The sequence below is a fragment of the Oncorhynchus keta genome, chromosome 11 (genome assembly GCF_023373465.1).
Source record: "Oncorhynchus keta strain PuntledgeMale-10-30-2019 chromosome 11, Oket_V2, whole genome shotgun sequence".
NCBI lineage: Eukaryota > Metazoa > Chordata > Actinopteri > Salmoniformes > Salmonidae > Oncorhynchus > Oncorhynchus keta.
Window position 1 is genome coordinate 22,985,071 of NC_068431.1, and position 17,034 is coordinate 23,002,104.

Sequence of the window (17,034 nt, forward strand, 5' to 3'; positions counted from 1 at the left end):
TGTATTTTTTGTGAAGAATCAACAACAAGTGGGACACAATCATGAAGTGGAACGACATTTATTGGATATTTCAAACTTTTTTAACAAATCAAAAACTGAAAAATTGGGCGTGCAAAATTATTCAGGTGATGAGCTGTGTTGCTTTAACGCCAAACATAACGTTTTGCATTGTTGCCAATACAGTTTTAAAGCAACACCCTGAACACATCATCCCCACTGTCAAACATGGTGGTGGCAGCATCATGGTTTGGGCCTGCTTTTCTTCAGCAGGGACAGGGAAGATGGTTAAAATTGATGGGAAGATGGATGGAGCCAAATACAGGACCATTCTGGAAGAAAACCTGATGGAGTCTGCAAAAGACCTGAGACTGGGACGGAGATTTGTCTTCCAACAAGACAATGATCCAAAACATAAAGCAAAATCTACAATGGAATGGTTCAAAAATAAACATATCCAGGTGTTAGAATGGCCAAGTCAAAGTCCAGACCTGAATCCAATCGAGAATCTGTGGAAAGAACTGAAAACTGCTGTTCACAAATGCTCTCCATCCAACCTCACTGAGCTCGAGCTGTTTTGCAAGGAGGAATGGGGAAACATTTCAGTCTCTCGATGTGCAAAACTGATAGAGACATACCCCAAGCGACTTACAGCTGTAATCGCAGCAAAAGGTGGAACTACAAAGTATTAACTTAAGGGGGCTGAATAATTTTGCACGCCCAATTTTTCAGTTTTTGATTTGTTAAAAAAGTTTGAAATATCCAGTAAATGTCGTTCCACTTCATGATTGTGTCCCACTTGTTGTTGATTCTTCACAAAAAAATACAGTTTTATATCTTTATGTTTGAAGCCTGAAATGTGGTAAAAGGTCGCAAAGTTCAAGGGGGCCGAATACTTTCGCAAGGCACTGTATGTATTCCATAAATCAAATACTCCTCTTTAAGTTACCACCTATCTCCAACCAAAACAGGAGGGATAAATAAGGCACAAAAAATAGCCACCCACCCTCTTTTCATTCTCCTCACCTTCGATGTGTGAACAAGACAGATAGGCTTGTTAGTCACAGCTCTTTAGATGTAATTAATCCTTGATTAAAGAGGATAAACCTCAGTCTGGGAGATCAAAGGGACACAGTATCTAATTTTCGAGCTAGGCAAGTCGTGTTGGGGGTCTCTTTGTTAATTATGTATAATTAATATCCGGAGGGCAATTGACATTACAGAGCATCCTGGAAATCAATTTGGAAAACTTGAAAAAAATTACTTGAAAAATAGAAACTTCTGTCTGAGACACAAACATTACTTTAAATCAAACCTTATGAAAGCTCTGAGCCCTAATGCAACATCATTATAGCCTACATTACCCATTAGGACAGTATCAGCACAATGTCATATTATGGCCAACCTGTGGAAAGAGAATTGGCCTGCAATCCTAACACCAAACCACCATGTTCAACTGGTTGTTTGTATGATAACAGCTATGGTTAATGTAAACCCAGCCAACATGACCCCATTGACCCCATGTGGGTATTCAGTGGGCAAGGTTAGCCCACAACAATCCCACATCAGCCCATCATGTGCTAGCGAACAAAAACCCAACACAGGCTAGACCATACCAAGCCCCCACCAGCCCAACATGACCACACCAAGCACACACCAGCCCAACACGACCACACCAGGCCCACACCAACCCAACCCAACACGACCACACCAAACCCATACCAGCTAAACACAACCACACCAAACCCACACTAGCCCAACACAACCACACCAAGCCCACACCAGCCCTACACAACCACACCAAGCCCACACCAGCCCAACACGACTACACCAGCCCCAGCCCAACACCAACCAAAACGACCATACCAAGCCCACACCAGCCCAACACGACCACACCAAGCCCACACCAACCCAACAGGACCACTCCAAGCTCAACACGTGCTAGCCCACACCAAGTCCACACCAGACCAACACGTGCTAGTCTACACCATGTCCACGCCAGACCAACACGTGCTAGCCCACACCAGCCCCACACGAGCTAGCCTAAAACAGCCCAACACAGACTAGCCCAAACCAATCCAACACAGGCCAGCCTATACCAAGTCCAGTATGGACTAGCCCACATCAAACCCAGCAAGGGTTAGCCCACACCAAGCCTAGCACGAACTAGCCCACACCAAGCCTAGCACGAACTAGCCCACACCAAGCCTAGCACGGGCTAGCCCACACCAAGCCTAGCACGGGCTAGCCCACACCAAGCCTAGCACGGGCTAGCCCACACCAAGCCCAGCAAGGGTTAGCCCACACCAAGCCTAGCACGAGCTAGCCCACACCAAGCCTAGCACAGGCTAGCCCACACCAAGCCCAGCAAGGGTTAGCCCACACCAAGCCTAGCACGAGCTAGCCCACACCAAGCCTAGCACGGGCTAGCCCACACCAAGCCTAGCACGGGCTAGCCCACACCAAGCCTATCTAGAGGCTGGGGCTCATTAGAAAGGGAACACATCCAGCATTACTCCAACATGGCACTACATGGCAAGCCTAAAGCTGACACACTGTGCATTATAATTATGTAATCAGTTTGATGTGGTATTAGAGCAACCATGACTAATATCTATATTCATTGTTAATGGGAAATTCCACCCTTTTTCAACATTAAATTGAATATCTTCAGCACCAACTCAATATCAAATTGTGAAAATGGCAGGTTGCTATGTTTTGTAGTCAAAAAAATAGAAAGCAAAGAGTTTCTGATGACATAATCCGGTGACACTGATGACATCATCTGATATTAAACAACTATGAGCAGGTGAAGGTTAGTCAAATGTTTTTCTATTTGTCATTAGCCTCATTTCTAAGATCCGTGTATGTTTTGTGGTTGGCAAATATAAATAGGTAGAGTTAAAAACAGACTATGAACATAAAATATAAGATGTTACTGTTTTAAGCAGTTATTTGATGATAGTATATTAAGTCTAGACTCCACTCCATTTTGCGTGGTAAGCAAAGCACATACCATGGATGTCATTATGTGATTGGACTGAGTCAAGACAAAACCATGACCTTGTTCTTCCTCACTAAACAGTGATGAAAAGAGGAACAACAACAACAATGGTGTTTTCTCTTGTGTCAGTATTTTAAGACGTGAATGGACTGTAAAGTGTATCATACTGGAATAATATAGCCACAGGTCATAATAGGGGTATTATTAAAATCTGCAAACAAACTTGTATTAAAAATCTCGAGCTTAAAAAGCCAGACAAGCAAAGCCAACCCAGTGTAGATATATTAAATGTTTATATTCATGATATGAACTCAGCTTGTTTTACATGCAAAGCTTTTCTGAGTGACAAAATAATATCAAAGCACATCACACAATACAACCCCCCCCCCCAGGACATTGTGATGGAATGAGAAAACCGCCCAACACACAACACTTAGAGTATCTGATAACAAACCAACTTACTTTTTTCATTGTTACTCCCTCGTTACACTTACTGTATTGATGTTTGTAAATGCTCACTACCAAATGTGCTTACTAGTGACGCCAATTAATAGTTACATCTTTTTCAGCTTTGTGATGCCTACCGTAATTGCTGGACTATTAAGCGCACCTGAATATAAACCGCACCCACTGAATTATTAAAAAAGATGTATTTTGTACATAAATAAGCCGCACATGTCTATAAACTGCAGGTGCCTACCGGTACATTGAAACAAATGAACTTTACACAGCATTTAAATGAAACACGGCTTGTTACAAAAATGAAACAGTAGCCTACCAAGAAAGTAATTGGTCACTATCTTCCTTCTCCTGTGCACTGAAACCACTGAAGTCATCTCCTTCGGTGTCGGAGTTGAATAGCCTCAGAATTGCTTCATCCGATGTTGGATAGTTTTCATTGTCGCTCTCATCACTTTCATCCGGAGGCAAATACCCCGCTGAGCTCATACTGCCCCTTCAACACGCAGCAGTCCAGCCTTTCCAAACCCGTTGATGATAGTGGATTTTTTGACAATGCTCCACGCTGTCATAGCCCACTGGCAGACTTGACCATAAGTTGCTCTTCGCATGCGGCCCGTTTTAGTGAAGGATTTCTCCCCACTTGTCATCCAAGCCTCCAACTGAACACGGAGCGCCACCTTAAAAGCACGATTTACACTGATCGATCGCCTTCAACTTGAAAGCTGCATCATATGCATTTCTCCGTGTCTTTGCCATGATGAGGGTGACAAAATTACTACCGTAATCAGAATGATGGGAAGTTTGAGCGAGCTCGATTTTACGTCACATTATGTGACGGTGCTCAGTTTTTTGGCGGCATGAATCTTGTGAAAGCGGGAAAAATCCATAAATTAGCCGTGTCATTGTATAAACCGCGAGGTTCAAAGTGTGGGAATAAAGTAGCGGCTTATAGTCCGGAAATTACGGTAGATATAGTAGATGTACTGTAGATATAACAGTCAGACCACTTTTTCAAATGCTTGGCAGCTCTGGAGTTTGTCCTCTGAATGCCATAGATTTGGGGGACTGACAGCAAGTCTCACTGAATGCTCCATGGTGACAGAGACATCACGAAGAGCCTCGCGTGTGTGTACATTAACACACACACACACACACACACACACACACACACACACACACACACACACACACACACACGCACGCACACACACACACACACACACACACACACACACACACACACACACACACACACACACACACACACACACACACACACACACACACACACACACACACACACACACTCACACTCACACTCACACTCACACTCACACTCAGTGAAGGAGCTGGACAAGGACCAAACCATAAACCACACTGGAAGATGCAGGGATCCTTACTAATGGAAACCACTGGGGTTGGCCTTGTTACATGTGGGTATGGCCCGGTAACTGTAAGCAGGCCACCCATAAACTCTGGTTGGACCGTGCGGGTGGTTCAGTCGGCGAAACATTTGCGGGTCTTTTAATAATCAAATGCGGACACTTATCAAGGCAGCCATATTGCCTCTGCTGTGAGCTGCTTGTTGCAATACTATACAGGCTCTCAGCCACAAAGTCAATGGGATGGCTGTAAAGTCAAATTGCCATCGACAATGGTTGTGGTACAGTAGGGCACCTGGCAGTAGGACAATAGGACACCGGGCACATCTCCTTCCTGAGTGGTATGACGGCTGCGTGGTCCCATGGTGTTTATACTTGCGTACTATTGTTTGTACAGATGAACGTGGTACATTCAGGCGTTTGGAAATTGATCCCAAGGATGAACCAGACTTGTGGAGGTCTACATGTTTTTTCTGAGGTCTTGGATGATTTTTATTTTATTTTTCCATGATGTCAAGCAAAGGTAGGCCTTGAAATACATCCACAGGTACACCTCCAATGGGCTCAAAATATGTACATTCTTCTAAAGCCATGACATAATTTTCTAGAATTTTCCAAGCTGTTTAAAGGCACAATCAACATAGTGTATGTAAACATCTGACCCACTGCAATTGTGATACAGTGAATTATAAGTGAAATAATCTGTCTGTAAAGAATTGTTGGGAACTTTACGTGTATCATGGACAAAGTAGATGTCCTAACCGACTTGCAAAATTATAACAAGAAAGAAATTATTAACAAGAAATTTGTGGAGTGGTTGAAAAACTAGTTTTAATGACTCCAACCTAAGTGCATGTAAACCTTCGACTTCTGATATCAAAACACTCAGACAGGGGTCTTTTTGTGTTAAATCCCAGTCTCAGTCGGGAAATCCACAATGTTGTCGGCATTAACGACCGTCACAAGGTGGGAGTAGGACAGGAAAGATGCTTTAGGTTTAGGTTATAAATATGTCAGCATGGAATACAGTGGATTGTTGTCCATTTTAAATGTTAAAGAGAAAGTAGACTTATGTATTGGTTTTAATATGTGAAGTGCACATACAGATGCAGACATGTTTTGCATGCATACAGCATGACACAGCATCATGGAGTGTTATCAGTGTCAATTACAAAATACAATAATTACTGTGATTGTTTTCAATTAAAATTGTCAAAAAGAAAGAAAAATAGATGCTTAGCAAAGAGCAATTTCTCAAGCAAGAACTTTGATAGGACTGTTTGGGAATGGTCTGAGTGGGGAGGGGGAACTGAAAACTTCTGTTATTAGACAAAAGATTTGGAACTCTCTTTCTTATTGGTACATTAACTAATTTACTGCATGGTGATGTCACCGTGGAAGGCCAAAACTCCATCCCACAAAAACAGGCTCAATTTCAGGCAGTCTTTTCAAACAGCTCTTACACTAAATGGGCATCACAATTTCACAGTATCATTTCAACCTCATAGTATGGAAATATATATAAAACACAGGAAAATCACATTTTTGACTGCACTGGTCAGTAGGAACCAATCTTTGTGTTCCCATGAGTGGTCTGCATGGGCATCTAAGCAGTTACAGAATCATCATTATAAATGCTACCTATTTGTGCCACAGACCTACATGACATGTAGTTCTCAGGTCAATCCAATTGGATCAGTCCCTGAACCTGGACAGCAGGTTAAACATTCTTGACTTTGAGATCATAGAAATATAATCTATAGAACAGACATCCCCATGTGTGTCAACACTCTATGATGGTGGTCATTATTTTCCTGTGGTTGCGATTGGGACTGATTCCAAAATAAGAGGGAAATCAAATGCCACAGCAACTCAAACATGAATGACTCATCATACTCACAAGGACATTGGATCTGCTGCTCTTCTCAGGGAGGCAAATCCTGTAGTGTCTGGTGATGGTGCTATAGTGTGTCAGACGGGACCCATTAAGTCAGCTTCCTCCTCTCTCTCCAGTAAACTAGACAAAGTGATTTGCCCCACTGAGAAGCTTTGAGTCTGAGCAGGCTGATCCGGGCTGTGCGTTCGGGCGGGAGTATTCGATCCACCGGCAGCAGGGTACTCTTCCTCAATGCCAGCCCCTGTGGAGACAGAAGAGGTCATCCCTCTGGAAGAATGCTGCTTCTCATTCCTAAAACAAAGGCTGTGATTGTTGAAAGCTGGCGGAAGGAGAAGGGGGGCATGGTGGGACAATGGAATAAATCACGTAAAAAATGTCACAGCCCTCTGAACAGAATTTTAGGGATGAGGCATTGAAAAACAAAGCGAGTGATGCATAACATTCAGGTCTTTCATATGCAGTACAAGCAGCAGTCACATGGGTAGTCAGACAGACAGTTGTGTCATTTCTTTTCATTCGCTTTAATTTCCTGACTAGCGTTATGAAAGGGCCACATTCTGAGCAGAATTCCTAAAGCCCCCAAACTGCCACATATTTGACATGGTAAAAATAATCCTCTAATCGAAAGAATTTCACAGATGGTTAAAAAGAAAACCGACTATACGAGAGGCAGTACAGTGAGACATTTCTAAATTGGATCAATATTGGATTGAAGAACATGCTGAAAGTGGTAATTTAGCTGGAAATTAGCTAAATACTTTTGGCATGGGGATTAGAATACGATTGTTTCTCTGAGGAGTGCATGCAGCAGGTGTTTTGGATGAGGAGGAACTGTCTGAACTCCCTGCCCTGTGACAGACTAGACCAGTCGAGATCAAAGCTACTGTATTAAAATGGCAATGTGAAATAAAAGAGTACTCAGAATGAGTGAATTAGTTATTTTAAGATAAATTGTTCATCAGTGAAGTAATATAAGATTATATTGAATGATGTGTCAAATTCTGTATATGCTTTGGACTCAATAACCTCTTCAGCAAAGAAAACATTTGTCAGATTTCTTTAGAATTTGTCACAAAAAAACACAACAACAACTGATGACATGTTTGAAATCTCACAACCCATTTATTCTTTAGTACCAGACAGGTGAGACAGACAGCATCAAATTCTTGAAAAGGCATGCACCCCGTCTCAGTCTCCTTTTTTGAAGAAGATATTTGTTAGGGTATTTTACTTTAAGGGCCATGACAGAAGACGATGGAAGGCAGCTCACAAAATAAGATTACAGGATGACAGAGAGAAGGGTATCCTTGAAAAACTCAAAAATCTGATTCTGGCAGTTGGCTCCTGTTGAATGACAAGTCTGTCTTATTTCCTAAACTCCTAATTTTGATCGTAGCAAATTGAATGTTTGGACAACAATTGCTTTCTCCAATATTGCCAAGTTAGAAGGAACAAAAATGTTGCACAACTGGCAAAAAAGTGGGGATGTGGTAGCATTGGCTTCTACCACCTCTGTCCACTCTGCCATTCTCCCATTGCTTGTTCATTACAGCTCTTCCTTCGCCCCACAGTCTGTATCCCTGGTATTATTCCTCCCATTGTAAAGGGATATAGCCAAGGTCAGCTGGTCTTGTGCCCGCTCTGTGGTCCCAGTTGCAATAAAACACCTGCAATTTATCCAGGAGGAGCAGCATCTACACATGCTCAAACTACTTTCCTATTAGAGCACTGGCGTGCTGCACTGAATGTAATGCTTTAGGTCTGGGTGTTTGAGTACTCTATCATGCTACACGATACCAGAAATACATTCCATAGAAATGACTCATATCTTCTATTCTTTTGTAGTTTGAGACAATTTAAACAATTGTTCAGGATATAAAATGAGTCGTTGTTTTCTGATTGTTTAGTTTTTTTAGAGCCACTGAGTACGTGAAACCTACTCTTGAGTTGAGACCAAGTGGAAAAAAGCTTAGGTACAGAGAACAAAATATTCTATATATGTGGCATTTCTCAAGATAGAATATCCTAAACACAATTTACAGTATGATTTAAGAGAACTGGAAAATCAACTGCTACACATAAAATTGTATTTGGAGCCATATTGGAATTCCAACATTTCCAAAGTTTATCTTCTTCCATCTGTCTCAGCCCAATATAACAAATACAGTTTCTCTTCCTCTGATAAATATCTCTCCATGCTCTATTTAATTATTCAGGTAGGATATGAGAATACAAACATAAATGAACCCTGATCAATGTCTGCCTTCTGTCAAGGTTTCTGAATGAGGCAACACATTGGTAGCTGAGTACTGTAGTGATATATAAATAATAGTAATCATCTTCATTACATGGATTAACTGAAAGGTATAGTATATATATATATATATATACACACAGTGGGGAGAACAAGTATTTGATACACTAACGATTTTGCAGGTTTTCCGACTTACAAAATATGTCGAGATCTGTCATTTTTATCATAGGTACACTTCAACCGTGAGAGACGGAATCTAAAACAACAATCCAGAAAATCACGTCCTGTGTGAATTTAAGTATGCTCTCTCTAATTCTGTTTTTTTTTCTCTCAGGAATACCTGGCATGATGACTCCTTGTTGTCCCCAGTCCACCTGGCCGTGCTGCTTCTCCAGTTTCAACTGTTCTGCCCGCGGCTCTGGAACTCTGGAACTCTGGAACCATGCTGGTCAATTATGAACATTTGAATATCTTGGCCATGTTCTGTTATAATCTCCACCCGGCACAGCCAGAAGAGGACTGGCCACCCCTCATGCCTGGTTCCTCTATAGGTTTCTTAGATTGATGGATTGCTGCATCAGATGACCTGGCCTCCACAATCACCCAAACTCAACCCAATTGAGATGGCTTCGGATGAGTAGGACCGCAGAGTGAAGGAAAAGCAGCCAACAAGTGCTCAGGTTGAGTCGGAACTCCTTCAAGACTTTTGGAAAAGCATTCCAGGTGAAGCTGGTTGAGAGAATTCCAAGCGTGTGCAGAGCTGTCATCAAGGCAAGACTAGTTTGAAGAATCTCAAATATAAAATATGTTATGATTTGTTTAACACTTTTGTGGTTACTACATGATTCCATATGTGTTATTTCAACATTTTGATGTCTTCACTATTATTCTACAATGTAGAAAAGAGTCAAAATAAAGAAAAACCCTTGAATGAGTAGATGTGTCCAAACTTGACTTATCCAAACTTGACTTGTACGATCGTACATATACAGTGCATATACAGTGCCTTCAGAAAGTATTCATACCCCATAACTTATTCCACATTTTGTAGTTAGACTGAATTCAAAAGGGATCAAATGTATATTTTTTCTCACCCATCTACACACACTATAGGGCACGGTAGCCTAGTGGTTAGAGTGTTGGACTAGTAACCGGAAGGTTGCAAGTTCAAACCCCCGAGCTGACAAGGTACAAATCTGTTGTTCAGCCCCCAGTTAACTCACTGTTCCTAGGCTGTCATTGAAAATAAGAATTTGTTCTTAACTGACTTGGCTGGTAAAATAGCAAAGTGAAAACATGTTTTTAGACTTTTTTTGAAAATGAAATGCAGAAATATCTCATTTACATAAATATTCACACCCCTGAGTCAATACATGTTAGAATCACCTTTGGCAGCTGAGAGTCTTTCTGGGTAAGGCTCTAAGAGCTTTACACACCTGGACTGTACAATATTTGCCCATCATTCTTCAAGCTCAGTCAAATTGGTTATTGATTATTGCTAGACAACCATTTTCAAATATTGCCATAGACTTATTTTCAAGCAGATTTAAGTCGAAAATGTAACTTTGCCACTCAGGAACAGTCACTGTCTTCTTGGTAAGCAACTTCAGTGTAGATTTGGCCTTGTGTTTCAAGTTATTGTCCTGCTGAAAGGTGAATTAATCTCCCAGTGTCTGGTGGAAAGCAGACTGATCCAGGTATTCCTTTAGGGATTTGCCTGCTTAGCTCCATTCCATTTATTTTTTATCCTGAAAAACTACCCTGTCCTTAATGATTAGAATCATACCCATAACATGATGCAGCCACCACTATACTTGAAAATACGGACAGTGTTACTCAGTAATGTGTTGTATTGGATTTTCCCCAAAAAAACACATTGTATTCAGGACAAAAAGTGAATTGCTTTACCACATTGTTTGTGGTATTACTTTTGTGCTTTGTTGCAAACAGGATGCATGCTTTGGAATATATATTCTGTGCAGGTTTCCTTCCTTTCACTCTGTCAATTAAGTTAGGATTGTGGAGTAACTACAATGTTGTTGATCCATCCTAATTTTTCTCCTATCACAGCCATTAAACTCTGTAACTGGCCTCATGGTGAATTCCCTGAACTGTTTCCTTCCTCTCCGGCAACTGAGTTCGGAAGGACACCTGCATCTTTGTAGTGACTGGATGTATTGCATCCAAAGTGTAATTAATAACTTCACCATGCTCAAAAGGATATTCAATGTCTGCTTTTTAAATAGTTTCACCCATCTACCCATAGGTGCCTTTCTTTGCAAGGCTTTGGATAACCTCCCTGGTCTTCGTGGTTGAGTCTGTGTTTGAAATTCACTGCTGAACTCAGGGACCTTGCAGATACATTCCCGTTCAAAAGTTTGGGGTAATTTCCTTGTTTTTGAAAGAAAGGCACATTTTATGTCTATGAAAATAACATTAAAGTGATCAGAAATACGGTGTAGACATTGTAAATGACTACTGTAGCTTGAAACAGCAGATTTTTTTATGGAATATCTACATAGGCGAGCAGAGGCCCATTATCAGCAACCATCACTCCTGTGTACTCCTGTGCACGTTGTGTTAGCTAATCCAAGTCAATCATTTTAAAAGGCTAATTGATCACTGGAAAACCTTTTTGCAATTATGTTAATGAAGCTACCACTTGAGAACTTGTGAGGAATCTGTTTCTCAAACCAGACACTCTAAATTACTTGTCCTCTTGCTCAGTTGTGCACCGGGGCCTCCCACTCCTCTTTCTATTCTGGTTAGAGCCAGTTTGCGCTGTTCTGTGACGGGAAAAGTACACAGCGTTGTACGAGATCTTCAGTTTCCTGGCAATTTCTCGTAGGGAATAGCTTTCATTTCTCAGAACAAGAATAGACTGATGAATTTCAGAAGAAAGCTCTTTGTTTCTGGCCATTTTGAGCCTGTAATCGAAACTACAAATGCCAATGCTTCAGATACTCAACTAGTCTAAAGAAGGCCAGTTTTATTGCTTCTTTAATTAGCACAACAGTTTTCAGCAGTGCTATCATGAACGCTAAAGGATTTTCTAGTGGTCAATTAGCCCTTTAAAATGATAAACTTGGATTAGCTAACACTGCATGCCATTGGAACACAGGAGTGATGGTTGCTGATTATGGGCCTCTGTACGCCTATGTAGATATTCCTTTTTTTTTAAAATCAGCCGTTTCCAGCTATAATAGTAATTTACAAAATAAACAATGTCTACACTGTATTTCTGATCAATTTCATGTTATTTTAAAAATACCCCAAAAATGGCTTTTCTTTCAAAAACAAGGACATTTCTAAGTGACCCAAAACGGTTGTATGTGGGGTACAGATGAGGTCATCATTCAAAAATCATGTTAAAGTTGAGCTGACAAAAGTTATGTATTTACAGTGCCTTGAAACAGTATTTGCCCCCTTTCTGATATTCTCTGTTTTTTGCATATTATTCTATATTTTTTTACCCTCTTTTCCTTCCCTACTTTATGATTAAGATCTCGTCTCATCTCTGCAACTCCCCAACGGGCTTGGGAGAGGCAAAGGTCAAGTCATGCGTCGTCTGAAACATGACACACCAAGCCACGCTTCTTAACACCTGTTGGCTTAACCCAGAAGTCAGCTGCACCGATGTGTCGGAGAAAACACTGTTCAACTGACGACCAAAGTCAGCCTGCAGCCCGCTACAATGAGTCACTAGAGTGCGATGAGCCAAGTAAAGCCCCTCCGGCCAAACGCTCCCGCAACCCAGACAACGCTGGGCCAATTGTGCGCCACCCTATGGGACTCTCGGTCATGGCCGGTTGTGACACATCAAACCCCAGGCTGTAGTGACACCGCAACAATGCGATGCAGTGCCTTAGACCGCTGTGCCACTCAAGAAGCCACTTTTTGCAAATTTTGCAAATGGAATGTTATCAGATCTTCAACCAAAACCTAATATTAGATAACGGGAACCTGAGTTTACAAATATAAATGTGTGAAAAAGTAATTGCCCCCTTATAATCAATAACTGGTTGTGCTGGTTGTTGCAACCAAATTATTCATGTAGTTGTTGATCAGTTTCTCACATCACTGTGGAGGAATTTTGGCTCACTCTTGCATTCATAACTGCTATAACTCAGTGACATTTGTGGGTTTTCAAGCATGAACTGCTTTTTTCAAGTCCTGCCACAATATCTCAATTGGGATTAGGTCTGGACTTTGACTAGGTCATTCCAAAATGTCAAATGTGTTGCTTTTTAACACATTTTGGATGACCCAGCTGTTCTTCAGCTTCAGCTCACAGACGGATGGCCTGACATACTCCTGTAGAATTCTCTGATACAGGGAAGAATTCCTGAGAGTTCCTTCTATTAAACCAAGTGGTCCAGGTCCTGAAGCAGTATAGCATCCCAAAACCATCACACGACCAGCACCATGCCTGACCGTTGGAATGAGGTTGTCACGTTCTGACCTTAGTTCCTTTGTTTATTCTTTGTTTGAGTACGGTCAGGGCGTGAGTTGGGGTGGGCAGTCTGTTTGTTTTTCTATGTTGGTTTTTGTGTTCGGCCTAGTATGGGGCAGGTGTCGTTAGTTGTCTCTGATTGAGAATCATACTTAGGTAGCCTGGGTTTCACTTTTGTTTGTTTCCGTGTGAGTGTTTTGGCCACACGGTACTGTTTCGGTTTTGTAAATTCACGTTGTTATTTTCTGTCTAGTGTTCTGAGTTTGAATTAAAAATCATCATGAACACTTACCACGCTGCGCTTTGGTTCGATCCTTACTCCTCCTCAGACGAAGAGGAGGAAATCCGTTACAGAGGTTCTTCACCAGACATAATGGGACCAATGGGACCATTTTCAACCAAAAAGTGATTCAAGTTTGCCAAAAAACTCCTGGAAGCATCTGGATGATCATCAAGAATATTTTATGAATGTTCTATGGTCAGATTTGTCAAAAGGATAACTTTTTGGATGACATGGGTCCCATATTTGTGCTCCCGAGTGGCGCAGCGGTCTAAGGTACTGCATTTCAGTGCTAAATGCGTCACTACAGACCCTGGTTCGATTCCAGGCTATATCACAACCGGCTATGATTGTGAGTCCCACAGGGCGGCGGACAATACGCCCAGCATCGTCCTCGTTAGGGTTTGGCTGGGGTAGGCAGTCATTGTAAATAAGAATTTGTTCTGAACTGACTTGTCTAGTTAAATAATAAATAAGTTATGCTTGGCGAAAACCATCACTGCATTCCACAGTAAGAACCTAATACCAAGTTGGATAAGTTGGATAAATGTCTTTCTAAGGACTGCCCCTTTGACGTACCGCTGCAGTGAAGTGATATAAAACGATGTCACGATGCAGCCGAGAACCAGAGGGAGGCGAATAGAAGTTGATTCGACAGAGGACATTTACATGGTCCTAGGAATGGACTCCACAAGTAATTGGTGCAGATGTAACAAGTTGCATTAACACAAAACTGTAATGAACACGATGTGAGACAAAGAGATGGTTTCAAGCGCAGGATGCAGCAGGTGTTTATTTGTCAAGGACCACAGGAGGAGAAAAGTAGCAGGGTCCAGGGGCAGGCAGAAGTTCATACACAGGGGGTCCAAAAAGGCAACAGTACAGGCAGGAAAAAGGCTAGTAACGTCGTCTGGGAGATCAGGCAATAGGTTGATTACAGGAAATCCAATAGGTTAAGGTACAGGCAGGGAATAGGCGTTGTTAGTGAGGATTAAATTATGGGCAAACCAGAGCTCTGATTAGAAGTGTGTCATAAAACAAATAATACCACGCAAAGAACTGAACTAAATAGTGTGTGATAATGACATACAGGTGTGTGAATAGGTGATCAGAATTCAGGTGATTGGAATCTGGAGAGTGAGCTGCGTTCAGGGGATCTATGTGTTTCAGAGTGTGAGCTGGAAAGTGAGCTGCGTTCAGGGGATCAACATGTTTGAGAGTGCGAGTTGGAAGCAGACTTTACAAAAACTGCATGTGTTGTCCCCGAACCCATATTAACATGATTGTTCTGTACCCCTCTGGATAGTACACAGTATATTATACAGTATGTCTTTCAAAATATCAAATCAAGCAAAACTAAACCCACGTGATAATTAATCAAACTGATGTCCTTATTATTGGAGGTGTGATAGGAATGTGCCCTTTTCATTTACTTATGAATAATAAGTGCCTTTTTCTGTACATCATGCTTCAGGAGTTAGTGTTTTAGTCACAGACACAGAGGATGTTTATACCAAATTGCTGTACTTAATTACAGCACTGTATATTGAAGGACAAAGAAATGATAGAGGCCACAGACAGACAAAGGAGCCAAATTGTCTTTGTCGATTGAAACCCCCCTTGTGACTCCAATACAAACCACACTATTACACTTAATGACAGTTGCTATGGCAACAAAGGCACCACAGCTCCAGGCAATGAGTGGGGGTTCTGGGTACCGGCTTGTTGTGTTCCTCTCTGCTCCCAAATCCTGCTGCTCCTCCTCCCTTTGTGTTTCAAAAGTAACGTCTGATTTGTGATCACACATGGGTTCAAATAGTAGCCTATTTGTTTTCTTTCAAATACTTTGACTGTTTGATTGAACATGCCTGGAGTGAACGATGGGTGTGGGGTTTTTACTTTTGGGACTATTCCATTGTTCCATTTGTTTTGATACATGGTCTATTCAGAGCGCGGTTTATTTCAGTAGTAGTCCTCCCATGTATCGTAGTTTTTGGCCATCCTCACTAACAACACCTTTTTGCCTTATTACCTGCCAGTACTTTTGCCTATCAGATTTCCTGGCGTCAACCTCTTGCCTGATCTCCTGGACTACATTATTAGCCTTTTCCCTGCCTGTACTGTTACCTTTTTGGAGTCCCTATGTATGACCTTCTGCCTGTCCCTGTCCCTGGACCCAGCTACCTGCCTCCTCCTGTGGTCTTTTACTAATAATCACCTGCTGCGCCCTGCGCTTGAAACCCTGCGCTTGAAACCAGCACACTGTCTCCCATCATACTCATTACAATAATATACAGGAGAAAGATTGCCTTAGGGTAAAGATAGCCAGGCTACAAGCCCAGCTTCAGACGCAATCGTTAGGCAAGGGTAATTTAAGTGTAGGAAAGGATGAAACGGCGTCTGTGCCACAAATAAGTACAGATAGTAGTATAAATCCCCTCGCACAGTCCCCGCAGCTGGACAACTTTCTCATGGCTTCTTGAAGGAAATGCTGTAGGAATGCTCAACCGGTGTCCAACCGGTTCTCCCCATTAAGCAACTAGTCAGAGGCCGAGGCTTCTCTGGTCTCTCTCCCCATTAAGCAACTAGTCAGAGGCCGAGGCTTCTCTGGTCTCTCCTCCACCCGTTATGGGGTCTGAGACGCTGAAGCTTCCCACCATTAGCTCTGACAAATTGAATACTCTAGTAATTGGCGACTCCATTACCCGCAGTATTAGACTTAAAAATAATCATCCAGCGATCATAGGCTGTTTACCAGGGGGCAGTGCTACCGACGTTAAGGCTAATCTGAAGATGGTGCTGGCTTAGGCTAAAACTGGCGAGTGTAGAGAGTATAAGGATATTGTTATCCATGTCGGCACCAACGATGTTAGGATGGAACAGTCAGAGGTCATCAAGCGCAACATAGCCTCAGCGTGTAAATCAGCTAAAGATGTGTCGGCATTGAGTAATTGTCTCTGGACCCCTCCCAGTTAGGGGGAGTGATGAGCACTACAGCAATCACTGGTTGAAAACTGTTTTCTGCCCCTCCCAAAAGATAGAATTTGTTGATTATTGGCCCGCTTTCTGGGACTCACCCACAAACAGGACCAAGACTGGCCTGCTGAGGAGTGACGGACTCCATTCTAGCTGGGGGGATGCTCTCATCTTATCTATGAACAGGGCTCTAACTCCCCTAGCTCCACAATGAAATAGGGTGCAGGCCAGGCATCAGGCTGTTAGCCAGCCAGCCTGCCAGCTTAGTGGAGTCTGCCACTAGCACAGTCAGTGTAGTCAGCTCAGCTATCTCCATTGAGACCGTGTCT

At 42.2% G+C, this 17,034-nt stretch overlaps 1 protein-coding gene across 3 annotated transcripts in view; it reads right to left on the reverse strand.

Moving 5' to 3' along the window:
- Nucleotides 1-17,034, reverse strand: part of LOC118389946 (galactosylgalactosylxylosylprotein 3-beta-glucuronosyltransferase 1-like) — a 47,497-nt gene that overhangs the window by 8,981 nt on the left and 21,482 nt on the right. For 2 of the 3 annotated variants that reach the window (XM_035779967.2, XM_035779966.2), the window contains exon 2: nt 6,746-6,983. The gene's annotated coding sequence lies outside the window, so the exon portion shown is untranslated. Of the gene's footprint in view, nt 1-3,779; nt 4,402-6,745; nt 6,984-17,034 lie in introns of those variants that run through there. The other variant, XM_052529766.1, reaches the window with a different exon arrangement.